The sequence below is a fragment of the Ochotona curzoniae genome, unplaced genomic scaffold (genome assembly GCF_017591425.1).
Source record: "Ochotona curzoniae isolate NIBS_2020 unplaced genomic scaffold, NIBS_Ocur_1.0 scaffold_2453, whole genome shotgun sequence".
NCBI lineage: Eukaryota > Metazoa > Chordata > Mammalia > Lagomorpha > Ochotonidae > Ochotona > Ochotona curzoniae.
The window spans coordinates 2209237-2233739 of NW_024467094.1; positions in this window are offsets into that span (position 1 = coordinate 2209237).

Consider the following 24503-nt stretch of genomic DNA (forward strand, 5'->3'; position numbering starts at 1 on the left):
ACTGGCGTTGGGTTTTTCATAAATTGCTTTAATTATGTTGTGGATTTTCCCATCTATGCCTACTTTGGCTAGAGTTTTTAGCATGAAGAGGTGTTGGATTTTGTCGAAAGCTTTTTCTGCATCTATTGAAACTATTATGTGGTTCTTGTTTTGCAGTTTTTGGATATGGTTTATAACATTTATGGATTTCCGAATGTTGAACCATCCCTGCATTCCAGGGATGAATCCTACTTGATCCGGATGAATGATCTGTCTGATGATTTTTTGAATTCTATTGGCTAGGATTTTGTTGAGAATTTTAGCATCAATGTTCATCAGAGAGATAGGTCTGTAGTTTTCCTTCTCTGATGGTTCTCTGTCCGGTTTTGGGATTAAGGTGATGTTGGCTTCATAGAATGAGTTTGGGAGGGTTGCTTCCTCCTCTATTGTTTTGAAGAGCTTGTAGAGGATTGGGGTTAGTTCTGTTCGGAATGTTTTGTAGAATTCTGTAGTGAAGCCGTCTGGGCCTGGGCTTTTTTTCGTTGGGAGATCCTTGATGACTGTTTCAATCTCTACCTCGGTTATGGGTTTATTTAATTCTGTAGTTGCCTCCGGACTGAGTTTTGGTAAGTGGTGGGAGTCCAAGAACTTTTCTATTTCTTGGTGGTCCTCAAATTTGTGGGAGTACAGTTCTTTGTAGTAATTTCTAATTATTTTCTTAATGATTGCAGTGTCTGTTGTTATGTTGCCTTTTTCATCTTTAATGCTATTGATTCTCACTTTCTCTTGTTTTTTTTTGGTCAATCGGGCCAGTGGAGTGTCTATTTTGTTTATTTTCTCAAAAAACCAACTTTTTGATTTGTTGATTTTATGTATAGTTTTTTTGATTTCTATTTGGTTTATCTCCTCCCTTGTTTTGATGATTTCTTGTTTCCTATTGTGCGTGGGACTCTTCTGCTGCTGTTTTTCCAGATCCTGGAGGTGTGAGGTTAGTTCTTGTATTTGGCGTCTTTCTTGGGCCTTGACATGTGCTCCGATTGCGATGAATCTACCTCGTAGCACTGCTTTGGCGGTGTCCCACAAGTTTTGGAGTGTTGTATCAGAGTTTTCATTGGTTTCCATAAATTTTTTGATCTCATCTTTGATTTCTTCTCTGACCCAATGTTCGTTTAATAGCATATTGTTCAATTTCCAAGAGTGCCTATACTTCCTGGGGAGTTTTGAGTTGTTGATTTCCAGTTTCATCCCATGGTGGTCTGAGAGGGTACATGGTATGATACTAATGTTTTGGAAGTTGTTTAGATTCGCTTTATGTCCTATCATGTGGTCGATTCTGGAGAAGGTGCCATGTACCGCTGAGAAGAATGTATAGTCTGTGGCCTTAGGATAAAAAGTTCTATATATGTCTACTAAGTCCAGTTGTTCTATTGTTTGTGTGAGCTCTGTTGTTTCTTTGTTGAGTTTTTGTTTCGTAGACCGGTCCATTGTTGTTAGAGGTGTGTTGAGATCGCCCACAAGAATTGTCCGGGTGTCTATGTCTTCCCTTAAGTCTGTAAGTAATTGCTTTACGTAACTAGGTGCATTAAGATTCGGTGCATAAACATTAATGATGGTGATTGCTTCTTGATGGATCATTCCCTTCACCAGTATAAAATGGCCTTCCCTGTCTCTTTTGATGTTAGTTAGAATGAAATCTATCTCGTCTGAAATTAGGATAGCTACCCCAGCTTTTTTTCCTCGTCCATTAGCGTGAAATATCTTTTTCCATCCCTTCACTTTCAGTTTCTTTGCATCCTTTCTGGTTAGATGCGTTTCTTGTAGGCAACAGATGGTTGGGTCTTGTTTGATGATCCATTCTATTAATCTCTGTCTTTTGATTGGTGAATTTAGACCATTTGTGTTGAGAGTTAAAATTGAGAGTTTGCAATTTTGCCTTGCCATGTGATTGTGTTGTGTGTGTGTTGTTGCCTATGTAGTTGTCTTGTTTGTGCAGCTTTTAGTTTGGAGACCTTCTTATTTGCCATCTTTGTTTGTGATTTGCCTCCTTTTTGTCCGGGACTAGCGCATTTCTAAGGAGACTTTGCAGAGCTGGTTTTGTGTAGACATATTCTTCTAGTTTTTCTTTGCTATTGAAGTATCTGATCTCGTTCTCATATACAAATGAGATCTTTGCTGGGTAGATTATTTTTGGTTGACAGTTGTTTTGTTTCAGGACTTGGAAGATCTTTGTCCATTCTCTCCTTGCTTGTAGGGTCTCTTCGGAGAAGTCAGCAGTGATTCTGATGGGTTTTCCCCTGTATGTGATCTTTTCTCTACTTCGTACTTGTCTCAGGATTCCTTCTTTGTCTTCATTGGAGTAGAACCTGAGCACCGTGTGTCTGGGTGAAGATCTCTTTGGGTCATGTCTGTTGGGAGTTCTCTGTCCATCCTGTATGCGGGGTGGATTCGTGTTCCAAGTGTTTTGGAAGTTTTCCTGTATAATTTCATCAAGCACTGCTTGCATCCCAGATTCTCTTTCTACTCCCTCAGGGAGGCCGATGATCCGAATATTCAGTTTTCTAAGGTAATCCTTCATCTCTTGCATCATTTTATTAGTTTTGCTGAGGTTTGTCTCCAACTGTTTAATTCGCTGGGCACTTTCATTTTGTGTGTCTTCTGTTTCAGAGATCCTTTCCTCTGCCGCATTTATTCTGTTGATGAGGCTTTCAATCTTATTCTCTTGGGCATCCAGTTTGGTTTTGATTTGTTGTATTTCGGTGATTATGCGGTTCTGGTAGTCTTCCAGCTTTGTGTCCACGTCTCTGAGAAATTTTAGCATTATTTTCATCAATTCCTTTGCTGGTAACACGTCCATGTCTTCATCTCGCATCGCCGATATTGATAATGGCTTTTGGCCCATGTTTGGTGGGGTGCTGGCTCTTTCATCTGGAGCACAGCTCTTTCTGGTGGTTTTTCCCATTGCGTTGGTGAATTCTGGTGGGGCAAATGAACCCGTGTGTTGAGGGGCTGTCAGATGCTTTCCTGTAGAGATTGGAGCCTGCAGACGTGGTGTTGTCGAGCGTGGTAATTTTCAAGGCACCGTTGGTGCGTTCTCAGGGCCCGGGGCTGTAGAGCACCACCTTGGGGGCCCAGTGGCTCCCAGGCACACTCTGGGCACCTCTTCTACAGGTGTGACACCCCAGGGCGTGGAGGGATGGAGGCGCTCTCTGGGTGTGCCCCCTGCACGGGAATCCGCAGGACTTAGAAGGTTTTATGTGCTTTCTCCCTGCGTTCTCCGTGTCAGGGACTGCAAGGTTTTTCAGAGCCCACCTGGTGCGTCTCCCACACACGGGACTGTGGGTGAGGCACTTTCCAGGCGTGGCTCTTGTGCAGTGAATCCACCACTCGTGGTGTGTGGATGTTCAGAGCCCCTGTTCCTGTGTGGCTCTCTCACACCGGCCCTTAGCGGAGGAGTGGCCCAGGCGCCCTGCTATAATTTCACGGCAGGTTCGCACCGTGTCAGTGTGATGCAGGAGTTTTCAGAACTCTCCTGGTGGGTTGCCCACGCTCAGAACTGCAGGGTGGGAGGCGAGAGGTGAGCAGTTCACCCTATGGGAGTGGTACCTGCGTGTCGGGGACACACAGCACTACACTTCCCAAAGCTGGGCAGAGCTCTTCTGACACCTGACACCTGCGCTGTGGAGGCGGCTGCTGCAGGCGGGGCCGCCTAGTCCGCTCGGCACAGCCGCTCGGCGCGGCGACCAGGGTCTTCCTGATGTTATCTCACTTCCACCAGGCAGGATGTGGAGGACTCCAGATCCTCGCCAGCAGCCTCTGCGCACCGAGACGCACTGGCCCCCCCAGTGTAGGAACACCTGAGGCGCCCCCCCGGGGCCCCCTCAGCCACCAACACCACTGCACGCAGTTCCCAAGGCACAAACCCAACAGTTTCAGTCCGTCTGCCCCGCGTTCTCAGAGGCTAAAAGCTCGGCAGGGGTCTAGGAATGCGGAGGCTGCCATGTCAACCCCCCGGCTCACCAAACGTTCGGCCGCTGCAGTCTGCCTCCACCGCTGCCGAAGGCCTCCCGCCAGTGACGATCCGCCCGATCTCCCCGCCTCCGGGCTGTCCGCGTCTCCCGTCAGGCCGTTTTCAAAAGTGACTCAGCAGGTCTGGAGTGGGATGTCGGTTTCTCTACCTTTGCCCTGCTCCGTTCTCGCTGTTCTTCCGAGTTGTGTGGATCTTTTTGGAAATAGGCGGGGACTATCAATAATCAGATGAAAAAGATGGTCAATGTCACCCCAGGTGAAGTGGATTTTAAAGTAATCACTAAATCATTAAAAGTATAGTAGCATGTTGTTTATTTATTTATTTTACCAATTTTGTTTAGTAAAGATTTGAAACAGAGCTGCATAAAGCACTGCGTTTGTTGCAAAACTGGCACACACAGGTATCATTTTACTTCTTGTCTTTCCTCCTTCATTCTTAAAAAAAAAATTAGTTTCTATATGTGAATGAGTGAATGCAGTATTTGTCTTCTGTTTCTGGCTTGTTTCACTCCAATGCCAGTCATTTCGGTGCAAATAATAATCCCAACCTTCCACGTAGCTGAATAATGTTCTATTATTCCATTATATATGTGTGTGCATCTATTAATTTTATGTTTATATATTTTATATGTATATATATACATTTTATTTATTTAAATATTTTTATGTGTGTGTGTATATATAACATTTTAGAGGGACAGTGCATTGGTGTAGTACGTTAAGCCTTCAGCCATTTGGGGAGTGAACCAGTGGTCAGATCTTTCTCTCTGTAAATCTGCCTTTCCAATTAAAAAACCACTAATCTTTAAAAACAAACAAGCAAAAACAAAACAAAACAAAACAAAACAAAACAAAACAAAACAAAACAAAACAAAACACCACCCAAATGTTTTCAGCAGTTTGCTGTGGGAGTGTGTGACAGCTTCTGCTAAAACCTTCTTGGGAGCTCCTCTTTTCCTTCCTTTGCAATTTCATTTTATCCTGGCTGTTTTTCAGCTCTGATTTTGTTCCAGCTCACAGACAGTCCTAGAATGCCACATCGTGAACATGCTCTTCTATTGACCAAAACATCGTTACGTGGCATATGACTGTACCTGCAATGTTTAGCAATGTTCACCTGAGGATGTGCGAGTGGGCCCTCATCTAATATGACTTGTGTCCTTATAAATGTGATTGCTGGACACAGAAGCAGATGGGCACGTGGGGGGGAATGGTAAAAGATGTCGGGAAGGGTGGGTATTGAGGCACTTGGAGTGAAGAAGCCACATTTTGGATGCTCACATTCTGTATGAGAGTGCAATGAGAGTGCATGGCTTTAGTGCTGGCTGCTCTTGGTCCAATGCAACTTCCTGCTAATGTGTTTACGAGGCAGAGATGATGGAAGGTTAAGGCTGCCACCTACATGGGTGACCAGATGGAGTTTCTGGCTCCTGGCTTTAGCATGGCCTGGTCTTGGTTGTGGGCATATGGGGGAGTGAGCCAGTGGATGGAAGATCTACCTTCTTTTCAAATAAATACATTAATCTTAAAAAAAAAAAAACCAATAAAACACAGAGATGGGGATGATGCATGTACAATCCAAGGAATACTAAAGAGCAATAGCTAATGAATAGGAGCAAGGAAAAAAATTGGGACATCTCTCGCTCAGAGACTTCAGCTGGAACTACCTGGGACACCTTGGCTTTGGCCTAGTGGCTCCCCCATCTGCAAGACTTTAAACTGCTGTTGTTTCGAGTGACCTGGTTGGCAACATTGGGCATCTTTAAAAGAGTGTGTGGTCAAGCCATTAAGGAGGCTACCAAGAGTGGCAGTGGCTGTTGAAGCAACACTCAGAGAATGGTGTTCAGGAATTGCTGTCCTACTTGAGCAAAATTAAATATTGGCTACGAGGCCAGATGTGAAGGAAGCTGTTTAAACAGAGCAGCCACTGCCCTCAAGCCCTCCTCATCTCTCTCCTGTGTCTCTGTTTGATTTGGGACTTCTAATAGGATAATGGAAACTAAAAGCATTTTCCTTCTCCTAAGATCTAAACAGTAGCCACCATAATATATTAGGCTGAAGTATGACTGCTGTGTTAAGATAAAGGGGAAATGATGTATTTTTAAAGAGGTCTTATTTGGTTCTCACTTAAAAGCAACTGTGTAAATTTCTTTCAAGTAATGTTTCCTTAATTATTCATTTTCCTTGGCACTAGTTAAAGAGCCAAGTCATGACTGCTGTCTCTTTATATTTAGTCTATTATTGTTTGAAAAAGGCCAGAGGAAGGCCAGAGTGGCGCAAAAAAAAAAAAATATTATTTGCTTTTTTTTTTTTTATTGCCAACAGCCAATGTAAAGGGTAATATAATCACCGGCAACTGAGAGACAATGACGTTTTTATAGGCCTTTTGGCAACACTGGAGTGTGAAAGAGTCTGACAGGCATTTGGCTTTTCCAGTCTGTGCTTTCAACTGTATTTCTCATCAGACTGGCTACAGGGAGAGCTGGCCGGAGGCTACCTTCGATTCCGACTCCACGTGGCATTGTAAGAGCTTGCACAGCCGCCGTCTGCTTACATCCGGCGATTTTATAGATGAGAACCAAGGCCGAATGCCTGTAGGATTCCTCCTTCACACTGCCCTGGGTGGGTCGGGGGTGGCCCCCTGCTGTGCATGGCCCTGTGGATCTTCAGTTACATCCTTCTATTCTGTGTGATTTTTAAAGGCTGCAGTATGTCACCATTAGGGTGAGACATCGGATAATGTGTCTTGGATTGAGCCATCACACGGGCCCCGTATGTTCACATGAACCCACTGTTGTTCTTTCTTTTCTGATTGAAGGGACTTCACGTGAGGCTGCGCATTTAATTCCTCCCCATCTGGTAAGTGTCCTGCATTGTAGGTACTTTTGGGTTGGGTACTGGGTGCTGGAGACCCAGGCGGAGAGTTTGGGAACTGAGAAGTACTCGCCTGGGATAGAAAAAGCAAGGATCAGACTTCTACCATGCAATGGTGCTGCTCAGGCTCAGGACACCGGAGACACATCTTGTTTTGTTCCTTCGGCTGCTGCAAAGCACAAATCTGGTCCCTGACTTGATGATGGTGTTGGCTTTCCATGTCCTGAGGGTTTTAGAATGATGTGCCATGAGCAGAAATCATGCTTTGAACTTGAGAGTGTAGGCCTTTTTCCAGGGTCACCAACTCACTGGTGTGGTGATCCTCTGGGGATTCTGGACAGCACCCAGCAAGCGTAGCTCCCGCACAGCCTGCTGATCACAAGGACAAACAGCCGATGTTCTACTAGGTGCTATGTTGTTGAGCTGGGCTGTGCAATGCGTTAGATGGATTCAAAGCATTTTCCACTGGCAACCTAGAGTTGTGAAATCGAGGCCAGGGCAGGTGTAGGAACAGGGGCAGAGCTTTTGAGTCAGTCTTTTCTGCAGACCTTGTTTCTTGGAGGACATTCCACAAATGCTTGCACCAGAGTCAACCAGTGCACGTGGCAAGAAACCAGTCTCTGAGTTTCAAACCTACAATCTATGCAAGTATGCATTGCCTCTCCTTTCCTACACTCAGAATACTCCCTTAATCCTTGCTAAAAAAGCACCAATGTACTGTTTCTCAGAAAGACTGCTTCTCCAGGGTGCTATTCCTTCCCCCTGTCTCCTTTACAGTTCAGAAGCAAGGAAAGCATTCCTTTGAGCAACTCCTGCCGGAAGATAATTTTTCTTTTCACAATCTTCCTAGTGGACTCGGTGTCCATGATAAGATTTAGGATATTTTTCAAGCTATGATGGGTTTATCAGGATGTGAGCTTAACTATATTGAGGAGTGTCTCAATGTCCCTGGATAGTTAACCTTTGGTTATGCTGCTTCCCGAAAGGGGTTGGATCTCTTGTCAGCTTCTGTGAGCATGGTGCAAGAAGGACTGAAGAAGCCAGGAGGTGAAAAAAGTCAACAGCAGTAGACACGTGAAGTGGGATGCAGACCACTGTAAAGACGGCTGGTGTACTGCAGGTATTTTTACAGTTCGTGCTTTCATTGGCTGGATCTTCTAGTGCTTCGAAGTTGAGGCAGCTAGAGAGAAATCCCACTTTGATTATAACTCCCTTTTGTGTCTTTTTGTGCTATGGGCGTAGTCGTCATTTTCAGTTGGAGGAGGCTAGAGAAAGAGGGCCTTATGACACATGCTGGGGACTGTGTAGGGTAACAACACCTGAGAGGATGTGGCATACCTGCAGCCCCTGATCTGGATCCTTCATGCCTCCAGCACTGTGTTCTGATGTGTGCCGAGCTGGTCAGGAAAGTCACACCTCCTTTAGTTGCTATATTCACCTGTTTATGGGGCACAGAGATCACATTGCTAAAATTTGGTTGTCCTCGGGACTCAGCACAATGGCTGGCACATCTTCAACCAACGTGGCACCATCAATGTCATGAAAGAATTAGGCCATTGCCTCTGGAAGAGGATTCACAGTGAGATCCTGCCCTCAGGGGTCACGTGTTGCATCTTACTTTGATGTCAGAAATCAATTTCACACAGGCATAATTTACATATGGTAAGATGCAGCTCTCCCAGTATAGATTTGGGAGATGCAGAAGCGATAGGCGTAGAGCTGATAATGGGGTCTTGACTGATACAGACATCAAGCCGTGTAACCCTGTACTGATTGAGGCTCAACTCATCTCTACCACACATTCAATTGTGTCCCTGGCGATCAACTTTCCTTCATTCACAATTTTTTGATGAGCTGTAGTCTAGAACACATTCTGTGCCATCAGGATTTTGAACACGTGCATGTTTGACTCCTTAAAGCCTTCGTGATGAATATCATTTATTGTGGTCTCTTGAGAAGTGGCTGAAGGAATTCAAACGCTTTGCTGAATGAACTAACTAACTAGACCACATTGTTTTGCTTGGGAGAGTCTCCTTTTGCTTTTGAAACATTTTTGTAAATCTCTGCATCAACACATAGAGGCCACTGTTATTAGATGTCTCATTAAAAATTTAAAATAGGAGTTGGAATTGTGGTGCAGTGGGTAAGTTGCCATGTAAGTGCTGGTTCATGTTCCACTTCCAGTCCGATTCTGGTTGGTCATGACCTGGGAAAGGCAGCAGATGATCGAAGAATTTGGGTCCCTGCCGCCCTTGTGGGAGATTTGGATGACTCTCCTGACTGAGTGGTAGGCGTTCATCTACCTGGTGCCTCCCAGGGTGCAGGAATCAGAAGCAGAGTTGGACTTGAATCCAAGTATTCTGATGTGGGGTTTCGGCATCCTAAGCAGCTTAACGGCTTCATGGACCACCTGTCCCTTTTTAAACTTTACAAAAAACTTTCTAGAGACTTGGGAAAATGGAAACTTCTTTGAATTCATTCATATCGTTGACATTTATAAATTTGTAAGAGTAAAAATACTGCAATGGAAGAGACTTTAGGGTTTACAGTCTTAGGTTTGGTTCTTCCCTGCAACCCCGAAAGAAACTCTGAGTTGAAGATTCAAGCACAAACAGATTTGTTTGGTATTGAGGAGTGAGAAAGGGTAAGAAAGGGAATTGCTGGTCTGGGTTCCAACCATGTTTATGAGCAGGCTGCTATACAAGGTGCTGTGGCTTCAGGCCACTGGGACTTTTGATGCATCCTGTGGAATATACTTCATCTGCCAAGGTGAGGAACCTGCTGTGATATCTTGCACCAATGCCTACTGAGGATTGATGCTGTGGAGGAGCCGGGATGGGTCACTTTCTGCCCCCTTGTTCAGAAAGAGCTGCCTCCATCTGACCCGGGTTCCTCACTTATGTACCTTGAATAGAGGGACACATTGTAGATTTTGTGTTTGGGCTGGGCCTGCTGGAAGGATAAGATTCTTCTGTAGGGGTGTGGGCAGAGAGCTGGGTGTGTACATGTGGTCTTGGAGGTAGGAGTCTTTGGCTGAGTTCATTCCTGGCCAGCATCCTCCTTGTTCATTGGAGCTTTGGAATAGCCTCAAGTTGTAAGAAGCATCTCTCATGGTGTCCTACTCTTCTACATCAAGAAAACATCCCCTCCGAGTTATCTTGAAGACCATCATGCTGGGTCCCATGTTTCCAGTGAGAAGAGAAGAGGAGGCCAAGAGTCCTGAAGATTCAGTATTTGGAAATATGTCAGAAGTGAAATATTCCATGTCTGCCAGGAGACCATTGCTAGTCTATGTGTAGTGTTGTGAAGATCTGATTCCAAGGGTTCTGCATCCGTTTTTATACATTCACTTTGCCTTAGATCTAAGGAATTACTCAAAATGTCTTTTCTGATCCATTAATCATCCAACTATATATTGGTGTGTGGGCATCTATATTTGAACTATACAAGAGTTTCTGCTTGAGTTATATATAAATATATACATTGAACTTATTTGAATTATACACATATAAGTTGAATATACTTTAATTATATGTATATATTTATTTAATAGGTCAAACACTTCAAATATAGATTTATGTATATATACAGGATATATATTTCAAACAGGTAGAGAAAATGGAATTAGGTTTATTATGGTACAAAAATTTTGAAACCCATGCATACCAGGGATTCCACTGAAATTATGCACAAGGCATTTCAAACTTTTATGACAAATGGAATGAAAAGGTGAGCATATTTTTGTGCAAAAAGTTATTTAAATGTATACTTGTTTCATAATATGTATTTTCCACAAGTGATTGAATAATCCAGATGGAGCAATTCTGGAAGCCTTCCCACTGAGTCTATTCACCTGTTTGCTTTCCCTTGGTATACTTAAGATTACTCCTTTTCTTGTACAACCTGGCTTCAGCTCACCTCTTACAATGAGTCTATCACGAGTAATTTTCCACCATTTTGATCTCTCTTCAACCCAAATCAATCTTTCCTTCATGCCAACATAATTCATTCACAATACATGGATGGGAAATCAGTGAAAGTTTTCGAGAAAGCAAGGTAGGTGGGGAAACTTGAGGAAGGATACTCTTGCAACAGGATTGAAGATGGGTGGAAAGCAGAAGCTGCTGTCAGTGCCCTGGGATACTGGTAATGTGTGTAACAAGGAGGTGGGAGAGAGAGCAGGGTTGGAAACGGAATCTGAGTGAGCAGACAGGGTGATCATGTAAAATGATTAACATGATGACGCAGTTTTAAACTTTTGCAAAGATGTAGGCTAACCAACACAGGCTGGGACAGAAAGGCCGCCTTGGAGGGAAGGTTATTAGATATTTAGTAAGTGCTACTTTGGGTTAGAGAGCTGATGTCTTACAGATAACTGGATATTTTTATGTGGAGTTGGAGAAAGGGGTTCATGTCCAAGACACACGTGTGCCAAAGACATCTCTGTTACCAGAAATGCCCGGTGGGTTCTTTCCTCAGCTTAGTATAGAAATAAAAAGTCGGGAATCTGTTGCAGACAGAAAAGTTTATTTGCGAAGGGACCAGATGAGCAGGGAAGGGAGAGAAAACCGGAAACCGGGAGGTGGGCTGCCTCTTGAAAGAGGAGGGAGGAGAGAGACACCAAAGGGGTCTTTGGAAGTGTCTCGGGATTTTAAGCATTCCTTGACCCCTCTTTGTTGGCAGGAGCTTACAGGTAAGATGTTCCCTATTGGTGGTCTTCTAATCAGTTAAGAAATGGGTGGGCAATGCTGGTGCCGCCCACCTGAAGGTGTGGCCAAGACCTCAGAAGGCCTGGATGGTCTCAATCTCTGCCTGTTTTGTCTGCACAAATCAGTGCGTGATGAGGGAATCACCCAAAAAACACCTCCAATGGAAAGAAAAGGGGCCTTGGAAGTTCTTACATTTACAGAACTCTGGACAAGGAAGAGCAGGGAAAGAGCCTCACAAAGAACAGGCGAATGTGGAGCCTTATCTTTAAAGCACAAGGCTACACTGAATTTATTCATTCACTTCTGTTTAGCAAGAATTTATTGAATTACTAGCCAGGCACTCTCCTGAACTCTGGCAACACAATATTCCATAGTGGAGAGATAAGTTTTTATCAGGCTGAACCATATGACACGCCACAATTTCACAAGGTTTTGGCTCACCCAAACTGCGTTATCATTATGAAGTGAACCTAATATAACTAAAGACAAATGTAAGTTTCATTGTCAGTGATTTTTAAAAACAACGTTATTTATACACACAGAAGGACTTGAGATGTACAGAAACATCATAGAATATACACACTTTCCTAAATGACTTTTTCCAGAATCTTCTGAAATGTCAACTTTAATTTAAGGTTGGCATATCTTATTGTTACAAGATGACCACCAATTCTTACCAGAGAAAGGAGCAAAGGCTTTTTCCTCTTAGTAATGTGCCTGGCATCCTGAGATGATTCTATCACCCCGATTGGGCCAAAATCACTCAAGGATTTGGTTGAGGAATTCCATGTGTCAATAGGCCCAGGTCTGGAGTATTGTTCATCAGGAATAATCAGGAAGACGTAACCTCATAAGAGTCCACAGTTGAAGCTACGTCCCTTCAAAGCTTAGGCAGCAGATGGTAGTTCAGGATTGGGAAGGCTGCTTTACGGCATTGTGGAGGTAATGCTGGCAGTCAGGTGGTAATGAGAGGAATCCTGCCAAGAAAAGACAAGAATGTGCATCAAGGCAGAAGGTGTGTGAGTCAGCAGACACAACTCCTGATGAGATTATCCAGCAGGACTTGGGGAGGTGGGATGGTGCAAGAGAGAGTCTTCCATGTTTGACCTCATGGTGGAAAAGGTGGTGCTGTTCATTGGGAGACGAAATAGAGGAGGGAGGCATTTAAGTCTTGGAGGACACATGGCTGCACTGCTCAGCACTTAGCCTTGCATTTTTTTTCCTCTGGCTGAGATGACCTTGAAATGTGAAAATGGAGATTCCTGAAGATGGGTAAGTAAAAAGCAAAACAAAACACAAGACAAACACGGAAGCTTTGAACCTTCAGTTTGTGTTATCATAATCACATGAGCCAACACCTCATAGCGAAACTTCATATGTCATAAAAAAATAAGAGAGTGAAGTTACAGACTTGGGCGTCTTCACAGATGGGATTCCCTAGGGATGATTGTGGATTACTGAGGTCTAATCAGGGTAAGGGTGAAGCCAAATACATGGTTAAAGTAGTCCAACTGGGGCATGTGCAAGGAGGAGGTGGAGGGGACCACTAACTTTAGGGGCGAAGTGATGAGAAGAAATGAGCTTCATATGGTTTAGAGACACGTGTCTCCGTCACTGTTGCCTTACCTGTCCAACAGGTGTGAGAATCACACCTGTCTCATAGGCTGGCTTTGCTGAGCACCTGCTGAGAAGTACCTAATACTTCAGCACAATAAGAGCATTTGCAAGAATTCTTTGTCTCGCTGGGAGCATTTAAATGAACACATTCTCATTTGGAATGCAAACAATACCCAATAAAGAAAATGGTAGGGCAGTGAGGAGATGTTTCATCCTCATGCTGATAGCCGCTGGGAGCTTGTCGTCTTGGGAACAGCGCAGCCGTGTTCTAGCATTGAGAGCTCAGGCAAAGTTCTCTGCAGGTATTGTCTTTGCTGTGAAGGGCCACAATGGCACACATGTCATAGAGATGCTCTCCTACCTAAATACAAGTGTACTTCCAAAAGTTCATGGATCATACAAGTGTAACATAAAACTCATAAAAAAAATCACCATAGGAATTTTCCATGAATTTTGTGCAAAGATTCTTCCTGTGCATGGATTCCAATTCCAAAAAGTTTTGTCCCAGAATCAACTTATCTTTTAATCCACTTTTCCAGGACACACAGTGAAAATATCTATGCACATACAATCCTTCGCAGAATCTTGACACCTGAGAAACTGCTGATGTTTTTAAAGCCGTGAAATCTGGGGAGATCAGCATTCCAGAATCTCAGGGAATTTACATGTATAGAATGGAAACAGGAGAACCTCCTTTGAATCTGACAATTAGGACCTGATTGTTGACATAGTTTTGGAAGAGTAGTGGAGGTGACAGATAAGGTGAGGTGGCCAAGGTGCAAAAGGAGGTGATAAACAGAAGAGACTATGGCATTCAAGTGTGGAAGGACAGAAAGAGGGTAGTCACCACCTTGAGCTTTAGGGTTCTGAGTGAAGTTTCCTCTTGTTTTGCCTGAACACAGATCCATTTTTAGATCCCTTTGTATTTTTCCTAGACATCCTTTCCACTCAAGATTTAATAAAGGATTATTAAAAATACTGATCACCCATATTTAGGATAAATGTGTGTGTGTGTGTGTGTGCGTGTGTGTGTGTGTGTTTTCATTCAGGTTTAAATAACACAGGTTTGCTTTGATATAAGGACAGTCTTTTAATCAAAATAAACGACTTGAAATGGCTGGAAAGAGTTGGTTTTCTTCCCTCTAAATCACACTCTGTTTAAAATCAATTTAATCAGATGAGACAGGGAAATTGTGCTGTATTTGGAAACACAGCAGAAAAGATAAAGAGAGCCTGTGTGTGTCTCCCTCTCTTAGAATTCTCTATCACTCTAGGTGCAAATATTTTTTTTTCCCCTGGCTAAAATTCACACACACACACACACACACACACACACACACACACACACACACACAGATTCTATCCTTAGGTTCACTCCCCAAATATATTGCACAAATTATCCTACTGAACTATTAGTTGTATTCCTTTAATGTGTCCTGTTTAAAAATTAAACCTTATGCTTGTGTGTAGACCCAGGATAAATAGAAAATACAGGTTTTAGTACTAATCTTGTTTTAGATCCACTGAGGATCTTGAACCTGTGTACTATGCCACGAAGGCGTGACCATTGTACAAAGTCAAGTACTTAATTTTGTACTTTTAGTTCCTTAGTCACTTTAGTTGCCTGGAGAAGCTATATCACTGTAGCAGTCATAAGGGCGGATAACAAGAAAAGATAGAATGACTTTTGATGTTCTGGGAAAATTTCCTTCTAGGGAGCGCTTTCCATTATGAAAGTATGAGGCACTGGACACGCATATTTAACACATGGCTCTCCAAAAAAGCCACCCACAGCTCTAAATGTGTGCATAGCACCACCATAGCAGAGATGAAGCTAGCACACGCCAGGGTTGGGGAAGGGATGCTGGTTCTCCCGAGCCTGTGTGAGCCAATCTGTGCCAGCACAGCATGGAACCAAATCTGTTGTAGTTTGGCATGAAGGCTGCTCCTCTGAAGTTCTCTCTCTCTTTTAAAGATTTATTTATATTTATTGGAAAGGCAGATTTACAGAGAGGAGGAGAGACAGAGAAGAGGATCTTCAGTCTGTTGATTCGCTCCCAAGGAGCCACAATGGCCGGAGGTGAGCTGATCCCGAGCCAGGAGCCAGGAACTCTTCCGGGTCTCCCACACGGGTGCAGGGTCCCAAGGATTTAGGCCATCCTTTACTGCTTTCCCAGGCCACAAACAGGGAGCTCTATGGGAACATGGGCTGCTATGATTAGAACAGGTACCCCTATGGGATGACGGGTGTGCAAGGTGAGGACTTTAGCTGCTAGGCTACTGCACCTTAAAGTTCTTGAGAAGGAATTCCTTGCATGTGGAGTTCGGGGTATTCTGGGGGCAAGAGATGACGATCTAAATCTTGTACCCCTGTATTTTAAAATTAGTTCCAGGCCACAGAGTGTCCCCGGGAACACTGGGATACCTTGAGGAGGACCCGAAGTACTTCAAAGAGAAACTCACTCCGAAGTCAGCAGCTGATCTGGTGACCTGGGACTGCCATGGGTGCTGGGGTTACCGAGAACGCTTGTGCAGGGTGTGGCTGGGGTCAGGAGCCTCAGTGGGCTGAGTCACTGAGGCAGGAGTGCTGTGCTTCACACGCCAACGGTCAAGAGCTCGAGAGGTAGCTAAAGCTTACAGGGCCGAAGTGCATTGTGCACGTCTCTTGGACGAGTCCAGATTTCGAGAGCGCAAAGGCCGTCACCGCAGTCATGGATCCGTATCTGCTCCATTGGCATCCTCATCTCGGTGCAGATCATGAGGTTAAGGTAGGTGTGTTAGAATGAGCCAGGTTACGCTGCAGTAACAGGCAGCGCTTAGGTTTCAGAGGTTTAATGCACTCACTCCAGACCCCGACAGCTGCTTCTGTTAATGCTGAGGTAGGAACGAATGTGACAAATGTTCACTCTTTGAGGATGCGTCAGCTCCCCTCTTGCGTTCCTTGGACAAAGCAAGCACGCTAGCTTGCATAGTTGGGCAAAAGCGTGTAATCCTAGGAAGTGCCAGAAGATGGCGCTGGAAAATAGCGCTAACTGCAGCCACAGTGGTGGCTAGGAAAGCCTGACCTCTTCCACCTGCCTCCTGCCCTCTCACTCAGCCTGTGGAAGAAGGACTCAAACTTATTTGAGATTGGAACTGAATAAGCCCCCTGGAATCTTGAGGAATTCAGTCCGATGAAGGCCTACAGGGGCATTCTCTAGACATCTAGTACAAAATGTAGAGACGGAGTCCTTTGGATAGGCTAGGTCAGATCAGGTGCTCGTGGAATGAAGGAATGATGAAGCAACATCTGATTTGAATGGGATGAAAACTCGGTCTTGTAAACCTCTTTGGTGACTCCAGGATATTTTCTCATGGAGCTCTAACCCTTCCATTCCAGATTGCATTATGACTTTGAAAACAATCATTGACCCTTATCCCTTGGTGAGAAGACACCATAAACAGGTTATTCTCCTCCCAATAGGTCGAATAGATGAGATTAGAAGATTTATGATTTTAATAAATGGGAGTTCAATACGGAATGAGGACCATTTGAGTCTGATGTGCAATTGACTTAGGAATGCTTTACCCCAGAGCAGATCACAAAATTATTTTGAGTTGGCCTTGTTGCCAATAATTCCAGAAGTAAAGTGTCCTTTTTGGCAGGATGCAAAACAAAAGAGTGCCTGGCGCCATGGCCTAGCAGCTGATGTCCTCTCCTTGAACATACCAGAATCCCATACTGGCACCAGTTCTAATCCCTGCAGCTCTACTTCCCATCCAGCTCCCTGCTAGTGGCTTGGGAAAGCAGTCGAGGACGGTCCAAAGCCTTGGGATCCTGCACCCGTGTGGGAGACCCGGAAGAGGCTCCTGGCTTCAGATCGGCATAGCACTGGCCGTTGTGCTCACTTGGGGAATGAATCATCAGATGGAAGATCTTCCTCTCTGTCTCTCCTCCTCTCTGTATATCTGACTTTGTAATAAAAAAGAAATAAATCTTTAAGAAACCAAACAAAACAAAGCAGGAGTGAGGCCGGGAAAAGCTGAGTGGACTCCTTTATCCCACCCAGCCTCAGGAGATCACCAATGTCAGTGGCTTGCTGTGGCTCCTTCCTCATGTTCTACCCTCAGAAGTGCACACACACACACACACACACACACACATATCCCTAGGAAGTATATAAGTGAGAGCATTTCCAAATGTTCATGGCAATTAAACGGTGAATTTAGGGCCAGTGCAATGGCTCAATGGCAGAATCCTTACCTGTAAGCACAGGATCCCTTAGGAACTCTGGTTCATGTTCTTATTGTCCCATTTCCCATCCAACTCCCTGCTTATGGCCTGGGGAAGCAATAGAAAATGGCCCAGAGCCTTGGGACCCTGCATCCATGTGGAAACTTGGAAGAAGATCCCGGCTCCTGACTTTGGAGTATCTCAGCTCTAGCTCAGGTTCAGCCGTGATGGCATTTGTGGAGTGAATCAGCATATGGGAAATCTTTCTGTCTCCTCTTCTCTCTTATAAATATGATGTGCCTTTCCAATTAAAATAAATAAATCTTATTGGAAAGGTAGATCTACAGAGAGGAGAAGAGACAGAGAAGAAGGTCTTCTGCCAGATGGTTCACTCCCCAAGTGGCTGCAACGGCTGGAGCTGAGCCAATCAGAAGCCAGGAGACAGGAGCTTCTCCCGGATCTCCCATGTGGGTGCAGGGTCCCAAGGCTTTGGGCTGTCTTCAGCTGCTTTCCCAGGCCACAAGCAGGGAGCTGGATGGGAAGCGGGGTGGCCGGGATTGGAACCGGTGCCCATATCGTTTTCTGGCACGTTCAAGGCGAGGACTTTAACTGCTACACTATTGTGCCAGGTCCATAAGTATATCCTTTAAAAGATGGGCCTGTATTCATATAAAATGCCTTTGCATTCCAGGTCTAGCGTCTGGAGGGGTAGGTGGTTGACTTAATATCCATGGCCCATGTTCTTGTGGTTGGGTTCGAGTCCCAGTTCCGGCTCCTCATTGCAGCTCCCTGCTAATGCAGACCATGGGAAGCAGCAGCGTTGGCTCCTGTGGCTGGGTTCCTGACTCGGAGTTCCTGGCTCCTGGCTTCAGCAAACTCTTCCTCACCCTCCTTAGCCACTGTGGGTGCTTGTTGAATGCAAAGCTTTTCCATCAAACACACTTTCCATGAAGCTTCTGAAGACCCTCTATGCATAAATTTCAGAAGCTTTTTTTCCCCCCTAAGATTATGTTTTAATTTTATTTTCCATGAATCTTTTGGAATATTCTTGTACTCACAAATGAGACACATTTCTTTCATTCCTTCCTCTTGTCTTTCTTTTCTCTCTCCCATAAATGAGATCTAAATATACATATTACTCAAACACTTGCTATTGCAATTTAATGCCCTATGAACACCTTTATAGGTTAGTTTGTTCAACATGTGTTTATACCACCATCAACAATTTTCAAGTGAGGTAACAGAAGAAAGAACAGCATCAGTAACCCTCACACAGAGCAAGGCTAAGCATTGTTTGATAAACAGTTTATTTCAGATTTGTTTCCTCGCCTGTATAATAGGGTAGTACTAGTCTAATTCCTGAATGAGCTATCATCTGTCACATGTTTAGCTCAGTGCCTGGTAGCTTATAAGTACAATATTGACAGGTTGTGATTGTACTTTTATCATCGTTAGCATCATTATTCTCAGTAATCTACATTTTTTCCCCCTGCTTCAAGAATGTACAACAAAAAGTTTAAAAAATATATGCAGGTATAGGGGTCAGTGCTATGGCACAGGAAGCTATGTCACCGCCTACACTGCCAGCATCCCATGGGCACCCATTTGTCTCAGCTGTTTCACATCTGATCCAGCCCCCTGCCCGCTGAGCCTAGGAGAGCCGTGGATGGTTGTTCAGGTGTGTGGGTCCCTGCATCCACATGCGGCGAGTGGATAAAGCTTGTGGAACCTGGTTTCTGCCTGGCATAGTTCCCAGCTGATGTGGCCATCTGCGAAGTACATGCGTGGATGGAAGGTCTCTTTCCTTTGTCTCTCTCCCCGTTCTGTAATTGCGCTTTTCCAAGAAATAAATTTTAAAAATGCAGTTATGATGAAACTTGTATGGGTGCAAATTTTTTAATCCCAGGTTTTTCATAATGTGTGTTTCCCTTGCACATTTGATTTTTAGCATTTGAGAGGCAGAAAGGGAGAGAGGGGGAGAGAATAAATGCACTCCTAACCACACATTCACTCACCCAGAGCCTACCATCGCCTTGTTCTAAGCTGGACACTGGGAACTCATTCCGGGTTTCCTGTGTGTGTTGCAGAACTTTGCACACTGGAGGCATCATTTGCTGAGTCCCAGGATCTGCGTTGCCAGGCTGGAATCCCAGCAGGGGTCTTCTCACGCAGGACTTGGGTGTCCAAACACACTCCTTTCTCACGAGCTTTCTGAAGATCCCTCTTAGGCATGGATTTCATTTTTTTCCCCCTTAAATAAGTTTACCTTTGAATTCTATTTCTCATGAATCTTTGGCAGTCCCTTCCTTTCACTGGCTTTGATCTGCTTTTGCCTGACCTCCATGAGTCTGAGCCTTTTTCATGGTTTGGTCCTTTGCCTTTTTGCCTCAAGTGCATCTCCTCTATGTCATGTCCTGTCCATGTATCTGATAGTGCCTTGAGTGCGACACCATTAATTCACCTTTCCTTTTTCAACTGGAATATTAACTGACTTTCAGTTCTATGGAAAAACATATATATAGATATATATATCAATCTATCCCAGGCCCCTGAACTTTATTTATGGTGCCATTTTTTATTTTAATGTAACATGAATTTGGCCTTTTTTTTTTTTCTGCTTTTGGACTTCGCTCTTGCTCAATCTGGGCCTTGCTACTCAATGACTATACAAATATTCTTCTAAAATGTCTCCCCAAATCTGTATTGCTTTAATTTTTGCTTAGATCTTTAATCCATGTACAGTTTATTTTTGTATATGATCTCAAGTAAGGGGCTAACATTGTGCTGGGCTAGATGAATAGTCAATTATTCCAGTTCCATTTGTAAAATAAACCATTCTTTCATGACTGAATTTAAATACCACCTTTATCACAGATTAGGTTCCTGTATATATTTGGGTCTATTTCTGGACTTTTTTCCACTGATTTCTTTGGCCATTCTTGTGCCAGCACCTCACTATTTTGACTACACAGTCTATATATAATCTATTCCTAATTCTCCCTTTTTTTTCCTTCTGTGCCCGAGAGATCTTTGCATGCTGATTTTAAATTCTAAAGTTTAAAGTCATACCGTCCATTTTCAATAAATAATTCTTTATAGAAACTTATTTTGAGAATTAGTAATTTTTTGTGATATGAAACTTCCCCCAATCCTCTTATTTAAATCTTATTGTATACATTTCATCATGTTCCTCACGCATATGTGTTTTGATTCCTTGTTTCTGATGATTCCTGGTTTCTAATGAGACTGATCATTTATAGTTTTTAAAGTTCTCTGTTCATCCTACATGATTTAGCTAGTACAAAGTGGATTTTATATTTTTGTCTATTCATTCAAGTTTTGGCAATCCAAATTTGCTTTTTAACTTAAAGCTTTAAAAATGTCTTGGGCGTTCTGGGAACAAAGTTTAACATTTGCAAATTAATGGTGGTTTTTCTCTCTTCTATTCCAACGGATACCATTGTTTCAGTTACTTTTATACTTAACATTAACTGAAACTTCTAAAACAATGTTGAAATAAAATGGTTCTGACAGTTATCTGAATGTTCTTTTTCATTTTAATGTTGCTGATTGTTCTTTTACATTTTAATATAATGTTTGATTTTAGGTTTTGATAACAGTCTTTATCATGTTTAAAATTGTCTACTTATTTCTGTTTATTTCAGCAACAACTGTGATTACAGAAATTTATAAAATGCCTTTTTGCTGCCTATATACTTGATTTTGTGTTGCAATTAACTCTATGGATAAATGTTTTCTAAAGATTTATTTCTTTTTATTACAAAGTCAGATATACAGAGAGGAGGAGAGACAGAGAGGAAGATCTTCCGTCCGATGATTCACTCCCTAAGTGAGCGAAAGGCCGGTGCTGTGCAAGGCAACCTAGGCAGTTGCCTACAGCTGGAGGAGGTAATCTCTACCAGTGTGTCAACCAATGAGTGTCAGAGCAAAGAGTGGGCCATGTCTGGCTGGGTCACAGCACCCACCAGAGTGCAAGAGAACTGGATCTGAGAGCAGACTCTGTAGGAGAATAGAGGGCTTGCCTCTGTTGGACTGCAGTGCCAGTGGAGAGCTGGGGGTGGTGATGGGCCAAGACTGGCTGGACCACATAACCCACCTGACACTCATGGGTGCTGGGGCTGGGAGGAGACTGGGTGGGGCCAAGCTATAGCACCCATTGACACAAGCAAGGGTCGGGTTGAGGGTAGACCATGTCAAGTAGGGCCATTACATTTCCCAGCACTCATGGGATCCAGGGCTGGGAGCAGGCCTGGTAGGGGAGCTTGGGGGACTCCTCTATTAGGCTATAACTCCCAGTGCAGAGCACAGTAGCTGGGGATGGGATGTGAGAGCTGAGATTGCAGGTGGGCCATGCCAGGCTGGTTTGAAGTGCCTACCATCATGGGTAAGACCCGTGGCTGGGAGCAGGCCTGCCTGGTAGAAAAACCATGGGCACTCTCCTGTTGGGCTGCAGCTCCCGCTGGTGAGTGTGAGAACCAGAGCTGTGGGCAGACCAGGCTGGATAGGCTGCAGTACCCATGTACATGCGTGTGGACTAGGTCTGGGAGTGGGACTGGATTAGGCTAGGCTCCAGCACCTACTAACACTCTGGAGAGCCATAGTAGGTGTGGGAAAGGCTGGGCTAAGCTGCAGAACATGCTGGGTCACTTGCGAACTAGCTTTGGGGGTACGTTAGGCTGTAGCATCTACTGGGATAGGCTGAAGTACCTGCTGGTTAATTACAAGACTAGGGGCTGGCCATGGCAGTCTGAGCTGCAGCAGCCGTTGGCATATGTGAGATCTGAGTGTGGGCCAGGTTGGGCTAGGTTGCTGCACCTGCTGGCCAGAGCTAAACTGGTGCTGAGTCAGGCTGTGCCAGGTTGTAGCACCTGCTCCAGCCCCAGTTTTCATACATGCCAATAGGTACTATTGGCACAGTCTGAGATGATCCACCTCAGTCTTGGCATTCATTGGCAGGTGCCCAACCCAGGACTCGGGAACTCTATCTACATCTTCCAGGTTGGTGACAGGGGCCCAAGTGTTTCAGCTATCAACTGCTGTATACCACGATGCAAACCAACAGGAAGCTGCCTTGGGGGTGGAAGTGGAACTCCAACACAGGGCACAGGACCTTCCAACATGGAATGCAGGTGCCCCAAGCAGTGGCTTCATTTGCTGTGCCACAGTGCCTGTGAAGAGGTGATTGTCATCTTGGGGTTGGTGATCCTCTGCTAGGTGCCTGAGCGGTACACTGAGACAGGGAGAGAGTGCACCTGTTTTGCTTGGCGGCTGCCTCTGAGTGCTGTTCAGAGCTGCCTCTTGAAGTCCTGCATTCTGGTGTCAGTGCTGAATTGGCAGGGTGGGGCGTGCTCAGCTAGTGGGGAAACACTGTGGGGATCTCTGTAGCGTTTGAATCCATAGACTGAGCAAGGACTATGTACCCTCATCACTATGGGCTGGCTTCAACCAACCCACCCAGGGCTTCAGCAGTTCAAACAAACAAAAACAAACAAACAGCAGAGAAAGGGTGCATTCAAGCCGGGTGCTTTTGAGAAAAAAGCATGGCCCATTTTGCTCCTTGCCGGAAGGCCAATGTATCAGGAATGAGAGTCGCTGTGCACAAATCAGACTGGGGCAAAAACACATGTCTCTGAGTCCCAAGTGCGGCTCCCAGCTTGCAGAGAAGCAGGAAAGCGCTGGAAGAGTTAGTGGGGATAATGGACGCTGAGGTTGGGAAGGGTTAGGAAGGCTGATGGAGCGAGTCGCATTCACAGGCAGGTCTAAGGTCTGTTGCCAGCTGTTGAGATGGTTTTCTCTTTGATTTTAGGTCTTACTGTTGACAACAATGGGTGGTCTTCAAGCCCCGGTGTTGGGCTTTATAAATTCCTTCCTTATCTGCAATCTTGAGATTCTGGCGACTTCCCTGAATTTAGTGCCTGGAATCTGTAAGCAAGCCCCATTTATCTGTCGCATTAAAAGTAGGTCTGGTAGCAACACAGTTGGCCATTAGGTTTTATTGGGCAGAGTGTACAGACAGAAATTCAGTTCTGGTTACCTTGGGGCGCCTGCTATTTCCTCAGCTATGGGCACTCTGCAGCCTAGTGACGTCACTGGCTCTGCTGGTCTTGCAGATCATGGAACTTCTCAGCATTACAATTACAGGAGTGTGGGCATTCCTTCTCTCCCTGACTTAACTATTTATTTTGAATGTAGACTTCACTGAGAGAGATACAGAATCTCCCGTCCACCACCTCATACCCTAAATGGTAACAACATCTGGAGCTGAGCTGATCTGAAGCCAGAGCCATGCATTTCATCTGGGTCTCCCACATTGCCTTGAGTTACTTTTTTTTTTTTTTCCTTTTTCCAGGCAAGTAGCAGGTTGCAGGAGCAGAAGTGGAGCTGCTGGACTAGAACTGGCACCCATACAGAATGCCAGCTCTGTAGGCTAAAGATTAGCTTGCACTGATCCTGCCTTTTTGTGTTCTTATTAATTTGCAACAGTCTGACTTCTGATTAGATTGTGGGAACCAGGAGAGGAGTCATTTCTCCTCTTTCCCGTTCTCTCATCCCCTACGCATCACAGGATGCACATCTCAGAGAGGAGATTCAGCACATGGTGGTTGAATGAATGAGTAGGAACACTGTTACACAAATGCCAAGGAACACACGAAGAGAAAGCCCCTGTACGGCATGGGGCCCAAGAGGCTGGGAGACCGATGCAAGTCGTTCATCAGAGGTGACCAACCTTGCAGCCTGTGACTGCAGTGAGTTACCTGTATGCTGAATCCTACCCCCTGGGAATAAAGGGTGTCTGTTGGCAGCTGTGTTCTCCACATAAACTGCAAGCAAGCACCTCGCCTGTTTCTATCCCTTCGTTTGTGAACCCTGACTTCCTGGACAAAAAGCAACAGAAACATCGGTTTCTCCAATCAAGGCACCCCTGATTTTGATGTGATTTAGTCTATGATCTTAGTTTTCCTAGTCTCGATTTACCTGTTTAAATCTTATTCCGTTTCATGCCACCTCTTCTTAAACATCCCCAATGACCTCACATGACCCCAAGACTTGTCTCAGCTACCTCC